The sequence below is a fragment of the Chiloscyllium punctatum genome, chromosome 5 (genome assembly GCF_047496795.1).
Source record: "Chiloscyllium punctatum isolate Juve2018m chromosome 5, sChiPun1.3, whole genome shotgun sequence".
In the NCBI taxonomy this organism is placed as follows: domain Eukaryota; kingdom Metazoa; phylum Chordata; class Chondrichthyes; order Orectolobiformes; family Hemiscylliidae; genus Chiloscyllium; species Chiloscyllium punctatum.
This window is the reverse complement of record NC_092743.1, coordinates 40,024,359-40,047,404: the sequence shown is the minus strand read 5'-3', so window position 1 is coordinate 40,047,404 and position 23,046 is coordinate 40,024,359. Positions and strand designations below refer to the sequence as shown.

At 40.9% G+C, this 23,046-nt stretch overlaps 1 protein-coding gene across 16 annotated transcripts in view; it reads right to left on the bottom strand.

The window, feature by feature from the left end:
* The window catches only part of LOC140477012 (uncharacterized), a 426,283-nt gene that overhangs the window by 312,657 nt on the left and 90,580 nt on the right, over nt 1-23,046 (bottom strand). For 4 of the 16 annotated variants that reach the window (XM_072570100.1, XM_072570102.1, XM_072570103.1 and 1 more), the window contains exon 2: nt 5,211-5,283. The exons of the other annotated variants lie outside the window; for them this stretch is intronic. The gene's annotated coding sequence lies outside the window, so the exon portion shown is untranslated. The remainder of the gene's footprint in view (nt 1-5,210; nt 5,284-23,046) is intronic. 16 annotated transcript variants of the gene reach the window in all.

Below are 23,046 nucleotides of genomic sequence, written 5' to 3'. Positions count from 1 at the left end.
GACAATAACATGGTGGAATTTAGCATTCAGTTTGAGGGGGAGAAACTTGGGTCACAAACAACTATTCTAAATTTAAATTATGGTAATTAAAAGGGAATGAGGGCACAGTTGGGTGGAGTGGACTGGGAAGGGGCTTGACAGAAAAAACTTCGACCAGTCATATTCTCACTGAAGGGCGAAGCAGACTTGAACCAAACAACCTACTTCTGCTACTAATCTTATGATCTAACTATACAGCTTTCCTGAGAAGCAAAGAATTTTCATGTAAATTTATTCTCTTCTGTTCTCAACTGATCATAGATCTTCCTTTTGCCCCTTTTCCATTCCTTCAAGGCTTAATACACTCCTAACATTTTCAAGTTTGAGTAAAGATCATTGACATAAAATATTAACCACTTCTCTCCAAAAATGCTGTCAGATCTGCTACACATTTCCAGTTTTTAGATTTGCAGGATTCAGCATTGACTGCTTTGAGAATTTGAGTTCAGTCACATGCAGCCTTTACATACCGAGTCCTAAAGATTAAAACCAAGGTGAAGATGGAAGCAATACCAGTCCCATAACATTGTTATTCATGCTGCAGAATAATGGAGGCCTCAGAGAAAGATAACTTGGGCAATTGCTGCAGCTCATCCTTTACAAGTAGTAAAGAACAGATTGGAGTCAAAGACAGAAGAGAATGAAGTAGACCACTTCGCCCCTCAAACCTGTCCCAACATCCAACGAGATCATGGCTAATCTGCCCCAGACTTCAATTTCTCTTTTGCACCAGCTCAGCATAGCTATCAATTCACTGATATTTCAGATATCTACCTATCTCTTCAAATAATTTCAGTGAACTAACTTCCACAACTCAGGTAGAGAATTCCAGACATTGACTAAAGGGATGGGAAGTTACCACAGTCTTAATCAGATTGTTGGGCTGCTCTCAATACGGAGAGACAACTGCTGATGGTTTAGCAAGAGGATTAGCATGCTTCAGAGGAGAGGAAGTCGAGAAGGAAAATCCTTCATGACAACGCAGGAATTGAATCTATACCATTGGCATCACTCTGAATAGTGAACCAGCCAAATAAGCTAACCAACCACCTCTACCCTATTCACCACTTTGGAAAAAAAATTCCTTCAAATCTAATTTTATTCTCTAACTATGCCCCCTAGTTTAAGATTTCCCTATTAGTGGGAATATCCTCTCAACATCTACTCTATTAATCCCCCTCAGAATTTTCAGTAAGATCACCCCTTATTCTTCTAAATTTTAATAAATAAGAGGTTTAACTGTTCTTGATAAGGCAACACCTTCATGAATCTCTTTTGAACTGCCTCCAATGCCAGTACATTGTCTTAAATACAGGAAGCAAACTTTACAAAGTTTTGGTGAGGCTGTGTATAATTGTAACAAGATTGTTTTTAAACTCCATACCCCTAAAAAAACAACCCAAAATTAAATTTGACTTGCTGTACATGCATGCTAACTTTGTTCTTTGCAAAAGAACACCCAGATTTTTCTGCATTACACTTTTTTTGAAGCTGTAATTTAAATAAATGCACCTTTTGATGTTTCCTACTAGATTGCACGCCCTTTCACTTTCCTACGTTAAACTCCAACTGCCAAGTTTTTGCCTACTCATCCAATTTATATCCCCATGCAGATTCTTTAATGTTCATCACAACATACCTTACCTATTTCTGTATGAGCAGCAAATTTGGATACATTACATTCTGCCACCTCCAAGTCATTAATTAGATAGATGTCTTTCCAACTTGCAGAAACTATTAAGCTCAATTCTTTGTTACGTGTATTAACCAAGCCTCAATTCATGCCCCAGTACCAGGAGCTCCTACCTAATGCAATAACATTTTGTGGCATCTCATTGAACTCTTTCTGAAAATCCAAGTTTACTACATCCATCAGTTATCCTTCATTAACTTTGCTTGTTATGTACACAATTTTCTAATTTATTTAACAGGATTTCCCTTTCACAAAACCATGTTGACAGATAGTGTTAAGCTTATTTTTTGTAAAATGTCCTGCTACTTAGAGTCATACAGCATGGAATCAGACCCTTCAGTCCAACTAGTCCTCACCAACCATGTTCTCAAACCAAACTAGTCCCACTTACCTGCAATTGACCAGTTTCTCTCCAAACCTTTCCTATTCACGTACTTATCCAAATGTCTTTTTAAATATTATAACCATACCTGCGTCCAACAATTTCTCTGGTATTTCAGTCCACAAATAAAAAGGATATGAGGGACAATTTTTTTTAATCCTTCTCCTCTCATCTTAAAAATATGCCCCTAGTTTTGAATTCCTCCACCCTAGGAAAAAGACCTAGTTTAAGACGTGAAGGAATTTATTTTCTCCCAGAGAGTAGTGAATGGGCTAAAAGGTGGTTGGATGGCTCATTTGGTTAGTTCACTACTCACCTTATCTATAGCACTCAGGATTTTATAAATCTCTATGAGGTCACCCCTCAACCTACTATACTCCAGTGAAAAAAAAAGTCCCAGCCTAACTTTACAACTCAACCCCTCCGTTCCCAGCAACATTCTAAACCTTGCCTAGAAATTAATTCTAGCATTTTCCCAATGACCAATGTTAGGCTAACTGGCAGAGAGTTTCCTGCTTTCTGTTCTCTGTCCAGGAAGGCAGGTGATAAGCTACAGTATCACTATGACTCATTCAATTAAAGATCTAATCACAAAAAAGTTAAGGGTAGAGGATTTAAAAAAACAAAAGAACTGCAGATGCTGTAAATTTGAAAAAATAGAGATTGCTGGAAAAGCTCAGCAGGTCTGGCAGCATCAGTGGAAAGAACTCAGTTTACATTTCAGGTCAAGTGATGCCTACCTCTCTCCATACACCAACCCCCCCTCCCAGTGTGTCTCTACTTCTAACCCACCCTCAGTCTCTCCCTCCCTGTCGCCTCCTCCCCCCCCCCCTTCCAAAGTGAGTCTGATTTCTCTCCACAGATGCTGCCAGACCTCCTGAGATTTTCCAGCAATCTCTTTATTTATGGCAAGGGATTTGACTTTTTTTTAAATTAAAGGGGATGTATTTTTGAATTTTTTTCTTTACAATACATAGCTGCAAGATTTAGATTTTGCTCAAGTCATTATTGGAGGAGCTGTGAATGGAACTGTTGAATTATAGCAAACAATTGCATTTGTATAAAAGCTGTAGTGCACGCTTGGTTTGTAATATTTGAAACCCATAGTCTTGAAAGCAAATTAAACTACCCCACAGTCAAGAAGGAAACTACTAAAGATATTTTCCATCTGCAGACAGACAATGATACACTGTCAACAATTTCATCGTTTTAGTGGATTAGTTAAAAATCCAACCAATATTATTGCTCACTGCTGTTAAAAATCTGACACACTCTGGACAGGATGTAAAGTTCAGAAAGAAAACACTGATTCAGAGGCATTTTAGGGATCCAAGTTCTCTCAAAAACAGATGTGACTGGACAAATTAATATAGCACAGACTAAAGCAAAATAAATAGTTTGTTTCTAGCTGTGATTGAGGATTTTAAACCTTTTCCCCAAGAATGGATTCACATCCTTTTCCATATCCACCCCTATATTACGTGATGCAAAGCTTGCTCTGCCTTGTTACCTTACAAGTAAAATTATCCATGCTAGGATCCCTTCAATTTCACTGATGGGTGCATTATCTGCATTCATAATCTCTGCAAAAAATAGTTTAAAATCAAAGATCTCCAGGGATTGGTGGATAGTGAGTGGGGGTTGGGGAGGGAAGGCAACGGAGTCTAATGTTTGGGTGGGGGAGGAAGAAGAGACGGGAGGCGACAGAGTTGTGGGGGGGGGAAAAGAGTAGGCAACAGGGAAGAGAAGGAGAAGGGAAGGAGACAGAGACAGACAGAGACACACAGACAGACAGACAGACAGACGGGGGAAATGGAGAAAAGAGGCAGCTTTGCAAAACAACATCAGGAGAAAATTCTGGTTACAATGACATAAGTGGGCCATCCACGCCTTGAAGGCATTGAAAAGAAAAGCAGCAAAGAGCTGACGTCGGTAAAATAAACTCAGTAGCCTAATTTTATGCTGGAAGATTCCACGATTCTGCAACATGGTGTCAGAATGAAGGCTACAGAAATAATCTTGATAAAAGGAGAACCATATTCCAATTTGAAAATATATGTTTTGGAGGATGTGGTCAAACTCTCAGAACATGCAAAAATTTAATGGCGTATCACAGGGATGAGAGTGCAGTTAATGCATAGAAGCATAAAAAAAAGGATTCATCATCTCAGAACAATAGGTTAAGAGACCTCTAACAGAAAGAAAAATAAATTTTGGTCCAGTCAATAAAGATAAATTTTCCTTCAGATTAGTAACTGTGACTAATACCCTCACTGGAAGATTTGCTTGTGATGAAAGGGCTGCTTTAAACTAGCACGTCAGGGGGATGGAAATCTGAAAAGTAAACTAAACTGAAAGGGCTGAAAAATGTGTTGCTGGAAAAGCACAGCAGGTCAGGCAGCATCCAAGGAGGAGAATCGATGTTTCGGGCACAAGCCCACGCCGATTCTCCTGCTCCTTTGATGCTGCCTGACCTGCTGCGCTTTTCCAGCAACACATTTTTCAGCTTTGATCTCCAGCATCTGCAGTCCTCACTTTCTAAACTGAAAGGGCGTTAAGGTGGTCACAAGCAACAGAAAAAATGCAAACAAAATTAGAAGACAGGAGAAACAAAAGATGAGCCATGAATTCTCTCAAATGCAAAATGATATCAAAAGGTCACGTGTGAAGGATAGTCTGAGTTCACACAAGCATTTGCAACAAGATAACTGATCTAAAAAACATACATGTAGAGGTAAATTACAATTATACAATTAACATTGCAGAAACATGACTGCATGGTTGAGATGAGCAGGGGAGAGAATATGGCAGATGGCATGAGATGTTCGGAAAAAGTGAATCATCCGCTTTGATAGGAAAGAGCAAATGGCAAAATATATTTTTGCAAAAGTGAAACCTTAAAAAATGTTGGTTGACAATTTGGGCGTTCTTGTACATAAATCAAACTTCGTGCGTATAAAGCAAGGAATCAGAAAAACAAATGGTACATTAACATTTATTGTAAAGTATTCATTATAGAACCAGATTAAGGAATAAAGACACATCAGGAATGGAGCATAAAGGTTGAGACAGGGCCAAAAAGAAAGATATTTTTACCTGCAACAAAGGCTCTCAAGCTCGATGAGGTAACAGTGTTTTCTTAAGAGATTGCATCACATGGGCCTATATTCTTTGAAAATAAGAATAAGGAGTAATCTCATTGAAATTTACAAAACTCTAAAGAACTCAACATGATAGATGCAGTGGTAGGTTCTTCTAGCTGAAGAGTCTAGAATTAGGGACCAGTCTCATGTTAAAAAATATTGATCATTATTTGGGAACTCCAGGACAAAGAGAAACAGATAAATGCAGTTCTTTATAATTCTCTATCCCAAGACTGGCACATTCAAGATGGAGATCAATAATTTGAGACATGAAAGGATGCTAGAATGTGGATTTCGTGTAGAAGCTCAGCTAAGAGGTTATTCCATGGCACAGCAGGCTCAAGCAACAGGAAGCCAACAGTAAAGACTGCAGACACTGGAAGCCAGAGTCAATAGATGTGAAGCTGGAATAGCACAGCAGATCAGACAGCATCTGAGGAGCAGGAAAGTCAATGTTTCACACTGAAACCATTTGTCAGGACTGGGGATGGGGAGGGAGCCCAGAAGAACACTGGAGGTTTGGGCAGGGAGGGGGAATGCTGATTGGTGGAGGTCAGTTGGGGGTTGTGATTGGTCAGTGGGAATAGTGGAGAGGATAGGTGAGTAGAAAGATGGACAGGTTAGGTCAGGGAGACAAGGAGGAGTGGGGTTACACATGGGATAAGGCTAAGAGAGGAGGGATTTTGAAGCTACTGAAGTAGATGTTGAGGCCACTGGGCTGTAAAGCTCCCACATGTAAATGAATTTTACACACAGCACGATGTGGAGCCCTTCTTCCTTTGTCTCCACGCCTACTTCTTTGAACAGGCATCCAACCCAACCTGTAAATGACCCATTTCTCCTGCCTCTGGTGAATCCCATCCTCCTGGACACCTCCTCCCGACCTCCTATCCTCCCTCGACTCCAGCTCAAACTGCTGCCATGACATCAATTGCTTGGATCTCTCCACATCTCTCAAATTACTCCAACCTCTCCCCATCAGCCCTCTGCTCCAGCCCCAATCTCACTTTTACGGCGGGGGGGGGGGGGGGGGGGGTTGTAGTTCAGCAAACCAACCTTCACATCGAGTCCAGGTGCCAACTCGGACACCTCCTTCCACCGCTCCCTCTGATTCCCCAACCCTCAACAACTTCAGGTCTTCGAAAGATCTCCTATCTACAGCCTCCAACTGAATCCATAAACCCGATTGTCCTGGCCAACCCATTGTCGTTACATGCTTCTGCCCCATCAAGCTCATCTCCTCCTACCTTGACACAGTTCTTCCTTCTTTGGTCCAGGAACTCCCTACCTACAATCAAGACACAACCCACATCCTCCACCTCTTCCAAAACTTTCAATTCCCCAGCTCCCAACACATCTTCACCATGGATGTACACACTCTTGACACCTTGCCCCCCCACAGAGGGCCTAATAACCCTCTGCTTCTTACTCTCCCATAGGATAAACCAGTGCCCCGCAACTCATTCGCCTGGTAGAACTGGTCCTCATCCTGAACAATTTTTCGTATGATTCCTCCCACTTCTTACAAACCAAAGAGGTAGACATTGGCACCCACACTGGCCTGAACTACGCCTGCCTCTTTGTAGGAGGCATGGAGCAATCCTACTTACACCAGCACTCTCCACCTCTTCCTCCACTATATTGATGACTGCACTGGTGCCACTTCAAGTTCCCACAAGGAGCTTGAGCACTTCAACTTTGCCAACACCTTCCATCCCGCCTTCAAATTCACCTGGACAATTTCCAACACCTCTCTTCCATTTCTGGACCTCGCCATCTCCAGAAATGGACACACCACTGATATCCATTTCAAACCCATTAACCCCCACAACTACCTCGACTACACCTCCTCTCACTCAACCTTCAGGGAAAATGCCATCCCATATTCCCAATTCCTCTGTCTCTGCCACATCTGCTCACAGGATCAGGCATTCTAGTCCAGGACATCCCAGATCTCCTCCTACTTTAGGGACCATACTTTCCCCTCCTCAGTAATTAAGGATGCCCTCAACAGTATCTCCTTAGTCTCTCGCAGTTCTGCCCTCTAACCCCCTCCTAACAAGGATAGAGTCCCCTCAATCCTCACATACTACCCCACCATCACAACACTGAATCCAATGCAGCATCCTGACATTTCCACCACCTACAATCAGACCCCACCAAAACCATATTTCCTTCCCCACTCCCCGGTCAGTTTTCTGCGGGGACTGTTCACTATGACTCTTCTCGTCAACTCTACACACCCCACCAATTTTTGCACTGAATCTAGTGTCTTTCCCTGCAACTGCCCCTACACTTCCCCTCACATCCATCCAAGGCACTAAACAATACTTCCAGATCAGACAGAGGTTCACCTGCACTTCATCCAACCCCACAGCCATTGCTCCCAATGCAGTCTCCTCTATATTGAGATGACCAAATGCAGACTCAGGGACCAGCTCGCAGAGCATCTGCGCTCTGCTCGCACCAACCAACCTAACTTTTCAGTTACCATCCATTTTGACTTCCTCTCCCACTCTCCTGACATGTCCATCCCTGGCCTCCTCCACTGTCAGTGATGACAAACAGAAACTGCAGGAACAGCTTATATTTCGCCTGGGAAGCTTTCAGCCTAATGGCATCAACATTAACTTGACCAGCTTCAAAGTTCCTCCTCCCAAAGCCTTATCCCACGTCTAGCCCCACTCCTTCTCACCTCCTTGACCGGACCTAACCTGCCCATCTTCCTACTCAATTATCTGCTCCGCACTTCCCACCGATCAATCACAACAACCCTCCACCTGCATCCACCTGTCAGCATCCCACCTGCCCTTCTCCCAGCCTCACACCCCTCCTTCTGTATACTTCTGGGCTCCCTCCCAGTCCTGAAGGTGGTTTTGGTCTGAAACGTTGACCTTCCTGCTCAGTGGATGCAGTCTGATCTGCTGTGCTTTTTTAGCTCAAGCAACAGAATGGCTGGTCACTGCTCCTATTTCCTTAATATTAAAAATAAACTCATTTGTATAACTTTGATTTAAAAAGCACAAGACAGCAACATACCTCCATTTGTCACCCAGCTAGTTTACAACCTTAATTTTAGCTTCTCTTAAAGAAAGTATCACATTAAAGTGGGGGGATGTGAGTTTGCATGGGCCTCTAAACAAATTCAGAGGTCTACAGCATTAAAAAAAAAGGGCCCTTCAGGTGTGGCATAGCACGTCCAAATCTTGAGGTGGCACAGTGGTTAGCACTGCTGCCTCGACACCAGAGACCCGGATTCAATTCCTGCCTCAGGGAACTGTCTGTGTGGAGATTGCACATTCTCCACGTGTCTGTGTGGGTTTCCTCTGGATGCTCCGGTTTCTAGATTGCCTGTATGTTAGGTGAAGGGGTAAATGTGGGGGAAATGGGTCTGGGTGGGTTGCTCTTCGGAGGGTCGGTGTGGACTTGTTCGACCGAAGGGCCCGTTTCCACACTAAGTAATCTAAGTTAAACATGAAGGATTTCTGCCTCTACCACACTTACAGGCAAAAGGTTCAAGATTTCCATCACCATCTGGGTTAAAAATAATGTCTCCTCACATCCCCTCTAAACCTCCTGTTCCTTACCTTAAGTCTATACCCCCACTCACTAATCCCTCCAAAAAAGGGGAAAGTTGCTTCTCATCTAACCTTTCTATGCCTCAATTGTATACATCTCAAATCCTATCTCCTCTGCTCCAAGATAAACAACCCAAATTTATCCAATCTCTTCAGAAATTTCTAGCACAGGCAATGTCCTGGTAAATCTCTTCTGCACTCTTTCTACTGCAATCACATTCCAAAACTGCACATAAGACTTGATAGCCTAACCAACCTCAGTCACACAGACCTGATAAAGTTTTATAATGATCACTCTTAATATTTTCATCTGTTTAAAGAAACTGAAGAACCAACTTTTCAGTTAGCAAGAAATCAATAGTGAAGAACGAGAAATATCAGAACCAAATGCCATCTCTTTGATAGCGCTCCAAAAACTTGTGCTTCCAAATAAACCTTTTTGACTATAACCTGGTGTTGAATGATTTTTAACCTTGTCCAGCCCAGTCTATCACCAGCACCTCCACATTACAATATCCAAGCAGACAAGTTTGGTTCCTAGTACTCCTTCCAGACTGCTAATATAGTTGTTTTACTTTTCCCTATACCACAAAAGTGAATACAAAGAATTGTGAACCTTGTACCACACACTGAGCAGTACGATCATACTGAATGCAATAGATTTTGAACAGATCTAGGAACTCCAGTTTGGACATCAATAAGAGCATAAGGCATTCATTCAACACATCAATTCTGCTCTTCTATTCAACAAAAATGACTGTCTGACTGAATATTCCCATCCTCAATTCTCTTATTCAAAAGATCTCTCTCAGCCTTGTAGTATACGAATGACAGCCCTCTGCAGTAAAGAATTCTGCAGATTCATTAGCCTCTTCCTGATCTGTCTTAAATGTAGAACCCCTTACACTGATATTATGACTTCTGGTCCTGGACACTCCGACAGGAGTAAACAATTTCTCAGCATCTACCCTGTTAAGCCCCATAAAACTACTTTTCAATAAATGTCCCCTTTCATTCTTCTAAATGAAATGTGCACAAGCCCAACCACTCAACCTCATAAGGAAATCCTTCCACACCCTGAATCAACTTAGTTAACCTTCTTTGGATTACCTCCCATGCCAACACATCTTTCCTTAGATAAGGGGACTAAAACAGTTCACACTATTAGAGGGAAGATCAGGCTAGTACCTTTAGCAATACCTCCCTATATTTCTATCCCAATCCCTTTGGAAATAAAGGCCAACAAGTCATTTTTCTTCCCTATTGCCTGAACCTGCACGCTAGCTTTGAAATTAATATAGTAATTCCCTATGTGCTGCAGCTATCTGAAGGCTTTCTTCATTTAGCATTCAAATTATGTTACCTGCTGTCAGTGACTATGATGTTACATTTTCCCATACTATATTCCATCTGCTAAGTTTTTGCCCACTCACTCATACTGTCTAGATCACTCTGCAGACTCATCCTCACCACTTGCCTGCCTACTTATTTTTGTGTCATCCATAAATTTGCCAATAGCACATTCACTTCCCTCAAAGCTATTAATTATAAATAATCATGGCCCAATACTGATAGCTGGCACCCTGTCCTGAAATTACATGGTTTGCTTTGGCGTGTAATGTGTATTAAATATTCTAAATCTTTTAGCCAAATCATCAATATTAGACAATAGACAATAGATGCAGGAGTAGGCCATTCTGCCCTTCGAGCCTGCACCGCCATTCAATATGATCATGGCTGATCATTCCTAATCAGTATCCTGTTCCAGCCTTATCTCCATACCCCTTGACTCCACTATCTTTAAGAGCTCTATCCAATTCTTTCTTAAATGAATCCAGAGACTGGGCCTCCACTGCCCTCTGGGGCAGAGCATTCCACACAGCCACCACTCTCTGAGTGAAGTAGTTTCTCCTCATAAATTAATATTAATAGATATCATCACAAAGCTAGCATCTTACGTAGCCTTATGTGTGGTATCTTATTGAATGTCTTTTGCAAATCCAAATATATTACATGTATTGGCTCCTCTTTACCAATCCTGCTGACTACCACCTCAAAAAAGAATTACAGGTAATTGGTCAGGCACGATTTCCCCTTCACGAAGGCATGCTAATTTTCCTCCATTCCATTATGTACATCTAAAGTGTTCTACTATCACATTCTTTATAATAGACTAATTAAGATTAACATATCCAGCTAACTGAGCTAGTTACTGGTTATTTTGTCACTCTCCTTTTTTGAACAAGGGTGCTAAAGTGGTTGTTTTCCAAACCTCTGGGAAACTAGTGCCATCTCAGAAACTACTTCCTTTTAAAAAAAATTAGGATAAAACCCATCAGATGCAGGGGCTTTCAGGTTTTAACCCATTAGTTTCCTTCTTTTCTTTCCCATTATTTTAGCTCCTTGATTTTTTTAAAGCATTTTTGGAATGCTATTAGGGTTCTCTACCAAGAAAATTGATGCGAAAATATAGTTTCACTCCTGTCACTTTTTGAATCCCTCTTAATTGCCCCAACATTCTAGAAGGGACTTACGTTCACTTTGCTTTCTCTTCCTTTAGTTGTTTACTTAAAAGCTATTATTGTTCACCTTTGTTACTTGCTAGATTACTTCAGGTTTATTTTCTTCCTCTATTTTTTGGTTATCTTTTGTTGGCCCTTAAATTTCCTGGTCCTCTGGTTTATCAGTGATCTTTGCCACATTGTATGTTCTCTCTTTCAAATTGATACTACCCTCAACTTTCTTGGTTACTGACCCATTGGCCTACTAGCCAACCAATTAACACTTCTCATTCAAATATTGGTTTTCTCCATAAATGTGTAGGCTTGTAAACTGCCCTGTTAAGAACAAGATGAAAAGCTTTGACAAAATGCATTTCCGTTCAGAAATTGCATTAGTTATAATATGAAAATTGCACAGAATTAAGTACTCGAGTCCTCTCAAGTTAGGCCCTCATGCCATCAATAGCATCCTACATACAGCCTCTGTGGTACAGATCATGACATGGTAGCTGGCATATTTACTATACAAAACATGCCAAAGCAAACCATGTAATTTGAAGCAAAAATGCCAAAGCAATTAAGAGGAATTTATAGTCTACAACAAAAATAATTACTGATAATGGAATAAGAATTATATTTTTTTAAAAATAGCCAGACTAAAAACCCCAAAAACCTGGTGAATGAATAAAACACAATGTCTTTCCTCACCTTTTTATACATAGAAATATGAGTTAAGAGCAGGAATAAGCCACTTCCCCCGAGCCTGCTCCACCATCCAATAAAACCATGGCTGATCTGCTTCTAACTTCAAGTCTGCATTGCTCCCTATCTCTGATTAATTATTGATTCAGGACATAAGATTCTGGGCTGCTGCCTTATAAAAACATTCCAAGATTTTTCCTCCACTCCATTTTAGGAAAGAATTTCACAAAGGCTCAATGCATAAGAAGAAGAAGAAACTGGAGCAGGAACATGCCACCTGGCCCTTTGAGCCTGCTCCGTCATTCAATAAGGTCATGGCCGATCTTTGTGGCCTAGATGCTTTGCTATTTCTTCCTTGATAATAGACTCAAGCATTTTCCGCACGACAGAGGTTTAGCTAATCAGTCTATGATTCCCCATCCTTTTTTAAACAGTGGCGTCACATTTACTGTTTTCCAATCTGCTGGAACTGCCCCAGGGTTCAGTAAGTTTTGGAGAATTACCAGCATTTGGTATTTCTCCCACTATCTCTTTTAGCACCCTAGGATGCATTCCATCAGGGCCAGGAGACTTGTCTACTCTTAGCTCCATTAACTTGCCCAGCACCATCACTTTCGTGATGACTGTTTCCAGGTCCTCACCTACCTTCATCCCTTTATCAATTACTGGTATGTGTTACGACGGAGAGGAACTCCTCATAATTAAATCAAACATTCAGAAAAGCTTGCCTCGCTCTGTAATCTGTTAAAGTTAGAGTGACAGAACTCCCAAATACCATTTCTTAAAGAAAATAACATTATTTTTTAACGCAAAGTGAACATAAAGTTGTATTCTTCTGTGTCTTCATTCTAAGCAGCTGATTTCCCTGGGTCATCTTTCTTTTTACTACAAGTATGTTTCAAATGAAAGTGTACCTTTGATAGAGAGTGTGCGTTTTTCTAATTTACTTGAGTGTAAAATGTTAGATGGGTAATTAACTCTGAGTTTCACTCTCTCTATATATAATATATACACGGGAGTTGCTCTCTGACCAATTTTCAAAATGTCCGCATTTTATACCCCCAACATCAGATCGCCTCACTGGCTCTATGTTGGCTAAACAATACATTCAAACTCGACTGGGTTTTCATATCCTGGGGCATAACTTAAACTGATTGGTTAAATTCGAATTGTTGTCAAAGCAGCAACAGGGACAGAGTCTGTCCCTGCTGCTCAGAAGGGAAGAGGGAAGAGGAGCAGAGCAGTAGCCACTGGAGACTCCATAGTTAGGGGGAACAGATAGGAGGTTCTGTGGGGACGAGAGAGACTCACAGTTGGTGTGTTGCCTCCCAGGTACCAGGGTTCGTGATGTCTCTGATCGTGTTTTTAGGATCCTTAAGGGGGAGGGGAGCAGCCCCAAGTCATGGTCCACATAGGCACCAATGACATAGGTAAGAAGAGAAATGGGGATTTAAGGCAGAAATTCACTGAGCTAGGACAGAAGCTTAGAGCTAGGACAAACAGTTGTCGTCTCTGGATTGCTGCCAGTGCCACGTGCTAATGAGGCAAGGAATTGGGAGAGAGAGAGGAGTCGAACACGTGGCTACAGGGATGGTGCAGGAGGGAGGGTTCTGGATTCTCGGATAATTGGGGCTCTTTCTGGGGTAGGTAGGACCTCGACAAGCAGGATGGTCTTCATCTGAACCAGAGAGGTTCCAATATCCTGAGGGGGGACATTCGCTAAGGCTGTTGGGGTGGGTTTAAACTAATCCAGCAGGGGGATGGGAACCAAAATTGTAGTTCGAGTATAGAAAAGGTTGAGAGTAGGGGAGGTCAGAAATCAAGTTTCAGGGATGCAAGATGGCACCGGCAAGCAAGAAGTTGGTTCGAAATGTGTCTACTTCAATGTCAGGAGCATCCGGAACTTGCAGCATGGATTGGTACCTGGGACTTTGATGTTGTGGCCATTTCGGAGACATGGATAGAGCAGGGACAGGAATGGTTGTTGCAGGTTCCAGAATTTAGATGTCTCAGTAAGAACAGAGAAGATGATAAAAGAGGGGGAGGTGTGGCATTGTTGGTCAAGGACAGTATTACAGTTGCAGAAAGGATGTTTGGGGACTCGTCAACTGAGGTAGTATGAAACAGTTAGAAACAGGAAAGGAGAGGTCACCCTGTTGGGAGTTTTCTATAGGCCTCCGAATAGTTCCAGAGATGTAAAGGAAAGGATAGCAAAGATAATTCTCGATAGGAGTGAGAGAGACAGGGTAGTTGTCATGAGGGACTTCAACTTTCCAAATATTGACTGGGATCACTATAGTATGAGTACTATAGATGGGTCAATTTTTGTCCAGACTGTGCAGGAGGGCTTCCTGACACAGTATGTAGACAGGCCAATAAAGGGGCAAAGTCACATTAGATTTGGTACTGGGTAATGAGCGCGGCCAGGTGTTAGATTTGGAAGTAGGTGAGCACTTTGGTGATAGCGATCACAATTCTGTTATGTTTACTTTAGTGATAGAAAGGGATAGGTGTATACCACTGGGCAAGACTTACAACTGGGGGAAAGGCAATTACGATGCGATTAGGCAAGATTTAGGAAGCTTAGGATGGGGAAGGAAATTGCAGGGGATAGGCACATTAGAAATGTGGAGCTTATTCAAGGAAAAACTCCTGTGCGTCCTAGATAAATGTGTTCCTGTCAGGCAGGGAGGAAGCTGTAAAGCACGGGAGCTGTGGTTTACGAAGGAAGTGGAATCTCTGGTCAAGAGGATGAGATGTGAAGGCTCAGTTAGGGTGCTGGAGGGTTACAAGGTAGCCAGGAAAGACCTAAAGAGAGAGCTCAGAAGAGCCAGGAGGAGACATGAGAAGTTGTTGGCGGATAGGATCAGAGTAAATCCTAAGGCTTTCTATAGATATTTAAGGAATAATAGAATGATAAGAGTAAGATTAGGGCCAATCAAGAATAGTAGTGGGAAGTTGTGTGTGGAGTCAGAGGAGATAGGGGAAGCACTATATGAATATTTTTCAATAGTATTCACTCTAGAAAACAACAATGTTGTCGAGGAAAATACTGAGGTACAGGCTACTAGACTAGGTGGGATTGAGGTTCACAAGGAAGAGGTATTAGAAATCCTGCAGAGTGTGAAAATAGATAAGTCCCCTGGGCCAGATGGGATTTATCCTCGGATCCTCTGGGAAGTCAGGGAGGAGATTGCCGAGCCTTTGGCATTGATCTTTAAATCGTCATCGTCTATAGGAATAGTGCCTTACTTCAGTTGTTGGTAAAGTGTTGGAAAAGGTTATAAGAGATAGGATTAATCATCTAGAAAAGAATAATTTGACTAGGGATAGACAGCACTGTTTTGTGAAGGGTAGGTTGTGCCTCACAAACCCTATTGAGTTCTTTGAGAAGATGACCAAACAGGTAGATGAGAGTATACCGGTTGATGTGGTGCATATGGATTTCAGCAAGGCGTTCTGTAAGCTTCCCCACAGTAGGCTATTGTACAAAATGCAGAGGAATGGAATTGTGGGAGATATAGCAGTTTGGATCAGTAATTGGCTTGCTGAAAGACGACAGCAGGTGGTGGTTGATGGGAAATGTTCATTCTGGAGTCCAGTTACTAGTGGTGTACCGCAAGGGTCGGTGTTGGGTCCACTGCTGTTCATCATTTTTATAAATGACCTGGATGACTGTGTAGAAGGGTGGGTTAGTAAATTTGCAGAGGACACCAAGGTTGGTGGAGTTGTGGATTGTGACAAAGGATGTTGTAGGTTACAGAGAGACATAGATAAGCTGCAGAGCTGGGCTGAGAGGTGGCAAATGGAGTTTAATGCGGACAAGTGTGAGGTGATTCACTTTGGTTGGAGTAACCGGAATGCAAAGTACTGGGCTAATGGTAAGATTCTTGGTAGTGTAGATGAGCAGAGAGTTCTCAGTGTCCAGGTACACAGATCCTTGAAAGTTGCCACCCAGGTTGACAGGGTTGTTAAGAAGGCATACAGTATTTTAGCTTTTATTAATAGAGGGATCGAGTTCCGGAACCATGAGGTTATGCTGCAGCTGTACAAAACTCTAGCGCGGCCGCACTTGAAGTATTGTGTACAGTTCTGGTCACCCCATTATGAGGAGGATGTGGAAGCTTTGGAAAGGGTGAAGAGATTTACTAGGATGTTGCCTGGTATGGAGGGAAGGTCTTACCTGAAAAGGCTGAGGGACTGGAGGCTGTTTTCGTTGGAGAGAAGGTTGAGAGGTGACTTAATAGAGACATAAAAGACAAGAGGGTAAGATAGGGAGAGCCTTTTTCCAAGTATGGTGACGGTGAGCACGAGGGGGCATAGCTTTAAATTGAGGGGTGATAGATATCGGACAGATGTCAGAGGTAGTTTATGTACTCAGAGTAGTAAGGGCTTTGCCTGCAACGGTAGTAGATTCGCCATCTTTAAGTACATTTAAGTCGTCATTGGACGAGCATATGGAATAGTGTAAGTGAGATGGGCTTCAGGTTGGTATGACAGATCAGTTCAACATATAGGGCCGAAGGGCCTGTACCGCGCTGTAATGTTCTATGTTCAAAGATCAGGTATCCATTTCACAGCAAAATGTTACATATTTTCAATTTATCAGTACACTCTGGGACTTCCAGCTAGTCGTATACACAGGTGCTTGTAAGCTCTCAGTTCAGAACAGCATTCTCTCTCTCTGGTACAGTACACGCCTTCAACTTCATAACATTATTAGAGTCTTCCAAAGTGAAGACAGACAAAAACCCCTGTTCAATGCCTTGGCCATTTCCTCATATCCGATTACTAAGTCCTCTTTCTCATCCTCTAAAGGACCAAACAATATTTTATTTAGCCACATTTTTAAATTGTATTTATAAAAACTTTTACTGTCTGTCTTTATATTCTGAGCTACTTTATTCTCTTTTCTTTATAGCTTTTTTTGTAGCTTTCTGTTGACCTTTAAAGCTTTCCTAATCTTCTAGATTCCTGCTGATCTTGGCCATGTTGTATGCCTTCTCTTTCAATTTGATAGGCTCCCTTATTTCTGTCGGCAGCCATGGCAGATGACTCCTTTTCCTACAGTCCTTCCCTTTCACTGGTATATATTTTTGCTGGGCACTTTGAAAAATTGCTTTGAATTGCTTTGAAAGTCCTCCACTGCTCGCTAACTGTCTCACCATAAAATCGTTGTTTCCAGTCTACTTTAGCCAAGTCCTCCCTCGTCTTTGTTTAAGCACAGGACTGTGGTATTGGATTTTATCTTCCCACTCCTCATCTGTATTCTAAATTGAACCATATCGTGATCACTCCTTCCAAGGAAGATCGCTAACCATGACATCATTAATTATTCCTGTCTCATTATAACTCAGGGGAGGAGGGTCCTTATCAGTCTTAAATGGGTAACACTTTTTTTGAAAAGAACACTAACCCCTTCCTAGTTCTAGATTTTCATACCAGAGGAACTGCCTTTCCACATCTACCCTGTCAAGTCCCCAATGACCTCCTTTGTTTCAATTAATTCACTTTTCACTAACTTCAGTGAATAACAACCCTAGCCTGTTCAAACCTTTCCCAACTATTCCAAATATTACTTTTATAAATTTTCTCCAAACTCTCTCCAATGCATTTACAATTTAAAAATAGGAGACCAATACATATTTAGCAAGATGTGGTCTCACCAATGTCCTGTACAAGTTAATCATAACTTTACTATTGCATTCAAATGCCTTTTCTATAAGCAATACCATTCTATTTGCTTTCCTAATTATTTTTGTACCTGTGCCTTTAGTAATTCATATACACAGACACTCAGATCTTACCTCATCTCAGAGCTCTGCAATCTCACCATTTTTGATAATATGCTTTACTCTTCCTGCCAGAAACAATTTACAATTTCACTTTCTCATATTTTACTCCATTTGCCAGATCTTTGCTTACATAATAACCTTTTCTTTGTAGCCTCGTGTGCTGTTCACAACTTCCTTTCCTACCAGTAGCAATTTTAGCAACCTTCCATTCCTTCTTCTAAATCATGAATAAATTGTTAAACAGTTGAGGCTCAGCCTTAATCCCAAAGGCACAGCAGGAAAGTCTTACCAAATAGAAAATGACCCACTTCTCACTATTGCTAGCCAAATCTTCTATATAGAACTTTATTTTCTCTAATAAGGCTTGATGCAGAACGTTATGAAACATCTTCTGACAATTCAGGTACAGTACATGCATCTTCAAAGAACACTGCTAAGTTGGTTAAACATGATCTCCCTTTCATAAAATCATGACGACATTTTTCATATGGAAAATGTCATACTAAGTATCCTATATTTTCCTAATTTGTTGCCATCCCTTTCCAAATTAAGGAATTTGGCTAACTATTTTTCAAACAAATGAAATTTTCCCCAAATCTAGCAAGTTTTAAAAAATTAAAAGCAAGACATCAAATATCTCACTAGTTACATCTTTTAAGATCCCATGAAGAAAACCAGGACAATGTAAGGACTTGTGAACCAATAGTTCCGACAATTTAAGTACTATTGTTCTGGTGATTAGAAATTTCTAGGGTTCCTTTCTCCTGACTGACAGCCAATTGAGACATTCGTTATATCCTCTATAGTGAGGACCAATACAAAATAATTATTCAATTCATCAACCACCTTATTCTCCATTAATAATTCCCTACTCATTTTCTAAGACCAATGCTCAGTGATGTTTTAAAATAATTATTTTAAAAGTTTCAGCTCTCTTTATATTTTTAGCTAACTTCCTTTCATACCCCAGCTTGTTATCCTTATTAATCTTTTAGTCATGACTAGCTATTCTTTAATGTTTGTCCAATCTTCTGGCCATCTTTACACAGTTGTTCTTCAAGCGCCATATATCTTTAATATTTTAGTCAACCACACTGACTACACAGCAGGATATACTAGACTAGGTAATGTACAATGAGATAGGATTAAATTAGTGATCTTAAACGAAAGTTGCCTCAGCTAACAGCCACCAAAATATGACAGAATTTTACATTCCATTTGAGAAAAGAGAAATAGATCAGAGACTAAAATAAAGGGAAATTGTGACGAAGAAAGCTGAGCTGGCAAATTAAATTAAAGGAGGAGAAAGTGAGGACTGCAGATGCTGGAGATCAGAGCTGAAAATGTGTTGCTGGAAAAGCGCAGCAGGTCAGGCAGCATCCAAGGAGCAGGAGAATCGACGTTTCGGGCACGAGCCCTTCTTCAGGAAGTCCTGAAGGAGGGCTCATGCCCGAAATGTCGATTCCCCTGCTTCTTGGATGTTGCCTGACCTGCTGCGCTTTTCCAGCAACACATTTTCAACTCAAATTAAATTAAAGGATAGGTCAACAGAGGTAGCAGCAAACATTTAAGGAGATATTTCAGAATACATAAATTCTAACAACCAAGAAAAATTTGAAGGAACAGACCCACCATCCATGGTTAACTGAAAATGTTAATTATACCATCAAATTAAAAGAAAAAAATAAATCATTGTGCAAATACAAGAGGCAGGTCAGAAGAGGAGATAGAACAAAAAGTTATTAGAGAGTGAAAAATTAAGTATACAAAAGGAAAGCTAACCAGAATTTTTTAAAAGTGTTTTAAAATAAGAAAAGTTAACAATGTGAGCAAATAGTCACATAGAAAATGACATTGCAGAATTAATAATGGAAAATGAGGATACCCTGCCTCAAAACTATATTGTTTGAAGAGCTATCATCTGCTCTAGATAAGGGAAACTGTTGGTGAATGATACTTAGACACCCAGATGGCATTTGATAAAAGGTATTGTAAAGGTTACTGCAGATCATAAAAGCTCATGGAGAAGTACTATACTAGCATGGACAGAAGATTAGCTGGCTAAAAGCAAGTAGACCATAGGAGGATAAATGGGTCTTTGACAAAATGTAATAAGTGGTATGCCACAGGGATCAGTGCTAGCACCTCAACTGCTAAAGATTTATTTAAATGATTTGGATGAGGAATGGAAGGTATGATCAACAAATTTGCTGATGACACAGATTGATAGGTAAGTAAGTTGTGTAGTGGACACAAGGCGACTACAAAACAATTAGACATTAAGTGAACCAGTAAAGATCTGGCAGATACTGTGGTTTGGAAAATGAGAAATTACACATTTTAGCAGGAAGAATAAATAAGCAGCATATCATTTAAGTGGCTACATTGCACAGCTCAGATCCAGACGGATCTGGGTGGCCTCAGACATGAAGCTTGAAAGCGTATATGCAGGTAGAGCAAGTAATTAAGAAAGCTATGAGAATGTATTATTTAATTGCAAAAGGAATTTAATTGATGTAGGGAGCTCCTCCTTCAGTTATACAGGACACTGATATTGAGAGCACCACACAGAAAAGAATGCAAAAGCAATGAACAAAATTCAAAACATTTTCACTCAGAAGGGAAACTCAAGGCTATGGCATCTTCCTATTCTATAATGGGAAAGCAGGCATAGCTCCAGTGCCCATGGCCAGAACATATCGCCTGTTCAGCTCCTCAAAGGCAAACATTTGGAGTAGGAACAACAGCTGGGGACACTGGAGCATTGACAAGGCTGAAAATATTCATGTACAGAGAGAGCGCGTTCATCCTACAGGTAGGGAGGGAATGGATAACTATCAAGCAGAGAAAGAGGACTAGACAGGTAGTATAGGAGCCACCTGTGGCCATTTCCTAGCAAAACAAACATATCACTTTGGAAGCTTGGCCTTTCAGAATAATGGCCTTTCAGAAGAAAGTAGTAACAAGTGCATTCATTACATCATGGTTGCTTCTGATGCATGGGAGGGGAGGAAGGAGGGTGGAAAGTGTATAGTAATACGGGATTCAATTGTAAAGGGAATAGAATGACATTTCGGTCATCGCAAATGAGACTAATATGCTATGTTGCCTCCCAGGCACCTTCGGTAAAATCTCAATGGCTACAGGACATTCTGGAGTGGGAGGGTGAACAGCCAGTGGCCATGGTACACATTAGTACAAACAGCATAGGTTAAAAAAAAGGGATAAAAAAGGTCCTAAAAGCAGGAGAGAGAAAGAGTTAGGAAGCAGGTTGAAATGTAGGACCTCAAGAGGCAACAATGTCACGACTGCCAGTGTCACATGCTCCAAGTAGAAATAGCAAGACACATCATGTGAATATGTGGCTAGTGATGGTGCAAGGGGTAGTTTCAGACTCCTGAGACATTGGGACCAGACAAGCTGGATGGGCTGCACTTAGGCAGGAATGGAACTGATGTCCTTGGGGGAGTATTTTTCAGTGTAGCTGGGGAGAGTTTAAGCTAAAATGGCATGCAGACAAAGAAGGAAACAAAAGCAAAAAACAAAAAGACTGAATCAGAAATAAGAAAAAAAAAGTGTTGATAGAGAATTGAAGGGCAAGAATCAAACACTGCCACACTGAAAAATGTGAGCGGACAAAGGATGCTAAAAAAAGACAACCTTTCAGGCCTTGAGTCTTAAATGCGTGAAGCATACACAATAAAGCAGATAAATTAGTCATGCAAGTAAATACAAGTGGGTATGACATAGTTGGGAAAGCGATGGCCTCATGATATTGTTGTTAGACTGTTAATCCACAAACTCAGCTAAATGTTCTGGCCTCTGACACATTAAACTACTGCTGATTGTCAGAAAAATGCAAACAGTTACTTGCCATCCTCATCTGGTCTGGTCTAAGTGTGACTCTAGACCTATACCAAATGTGGTTGACTCTCTGAAGCTGCCTGGCAAACCACTAAGTTTTATCAATCACTGAAATCTCAACAAAAAATGAAATTGGACGGACCACCTGGCATTAACCTAGGTACCAGAAATGACAGTGGCATAAGCAACCCTGTCAAACCTGCAAAGTCTTCTTATAAAGGTCTGGGAGCTCATGCTGAGGCAGAGAGGCCCCTGGATTTTGCATTTGGTCAAATCATCAAATAAAGACCATAAGAGTTAGGAGCAAAAAGTGGATCACACAGCCTAAATCTGCTCAACGAGATCATTAATGATCCGATAATAGCCAGTTCTACTTTGCCTTTTCCCAAATAACTATTCTCTTCTGAATTAAAAATCTGTGTCTCAGCCTTGAATATACTCAACAAATCAGCCACAATGGCCTGCTGCCATAAAGAATTCCACGATTCACTACCTTCAGGGCAAGAAAACTTCATCTGTTTTAAATGTGTGATCTTTTATTCTGAGATTGTGCGCTCCGGTCCTAGAATCTCCTTTACAAGGGAGAACAAACTTTCAGCATCTACCTGGTCAAATTCCCCTAAGAATTTTGTATGCTTTGATAAGATTGTCTCCCATTTTTCTAAATTTTATTCTTCTACATTTCAACTTGACATCTCCTCATAAGCCAGTCCTTCCATTTCTAGTATCAGCAGAGTGACCTTTGCTGGACTGCTTCCAATGCTAGTACATCTTGTTAGACAAATGATCCAAATCTGTCCACAGCAGTTCAGTCGGGATCTAACTAGTACTTTGTATACTTTTAGCAAAACAACCCTACTTTTATATTCTATTCACTTGGAAATAAAGGCCAACACTTCATTTGTCTTCCTAATTAAGCAGTGAACTAGAATGCTAGGTTTTTGGGATTCACAAACGAGGACTCCCAAATCCCTCTGCTCTGCAACATTCTGTCATCTCTCAATTTAAATAATATTCAGCTTCACCACCCTCCCTGCCAAAGTGATTAACCTCACATTTCTCTAAATTATATTTCATCTGTCAAGCTTTTGCCCAACTGCCCTAAACCAGTCTAGATCTCTCTGCTGACTTGCCATGATTGTCACTTGTTTTCCCACCTATTTTTGTGTCAATTGCAAATTTTGCTGTTGTACATTCACTTTCCTCATCCAAATCATTCTTATACACTAACAGATTTCAAACCTAACCATACTAGCTTTCACTACAACCAAGATCACCTAAATCAACACACATTTATTGAAAAATTGAAGTAAATGGAATTTTATTTTTGACCAAACCCATTTAAGAAT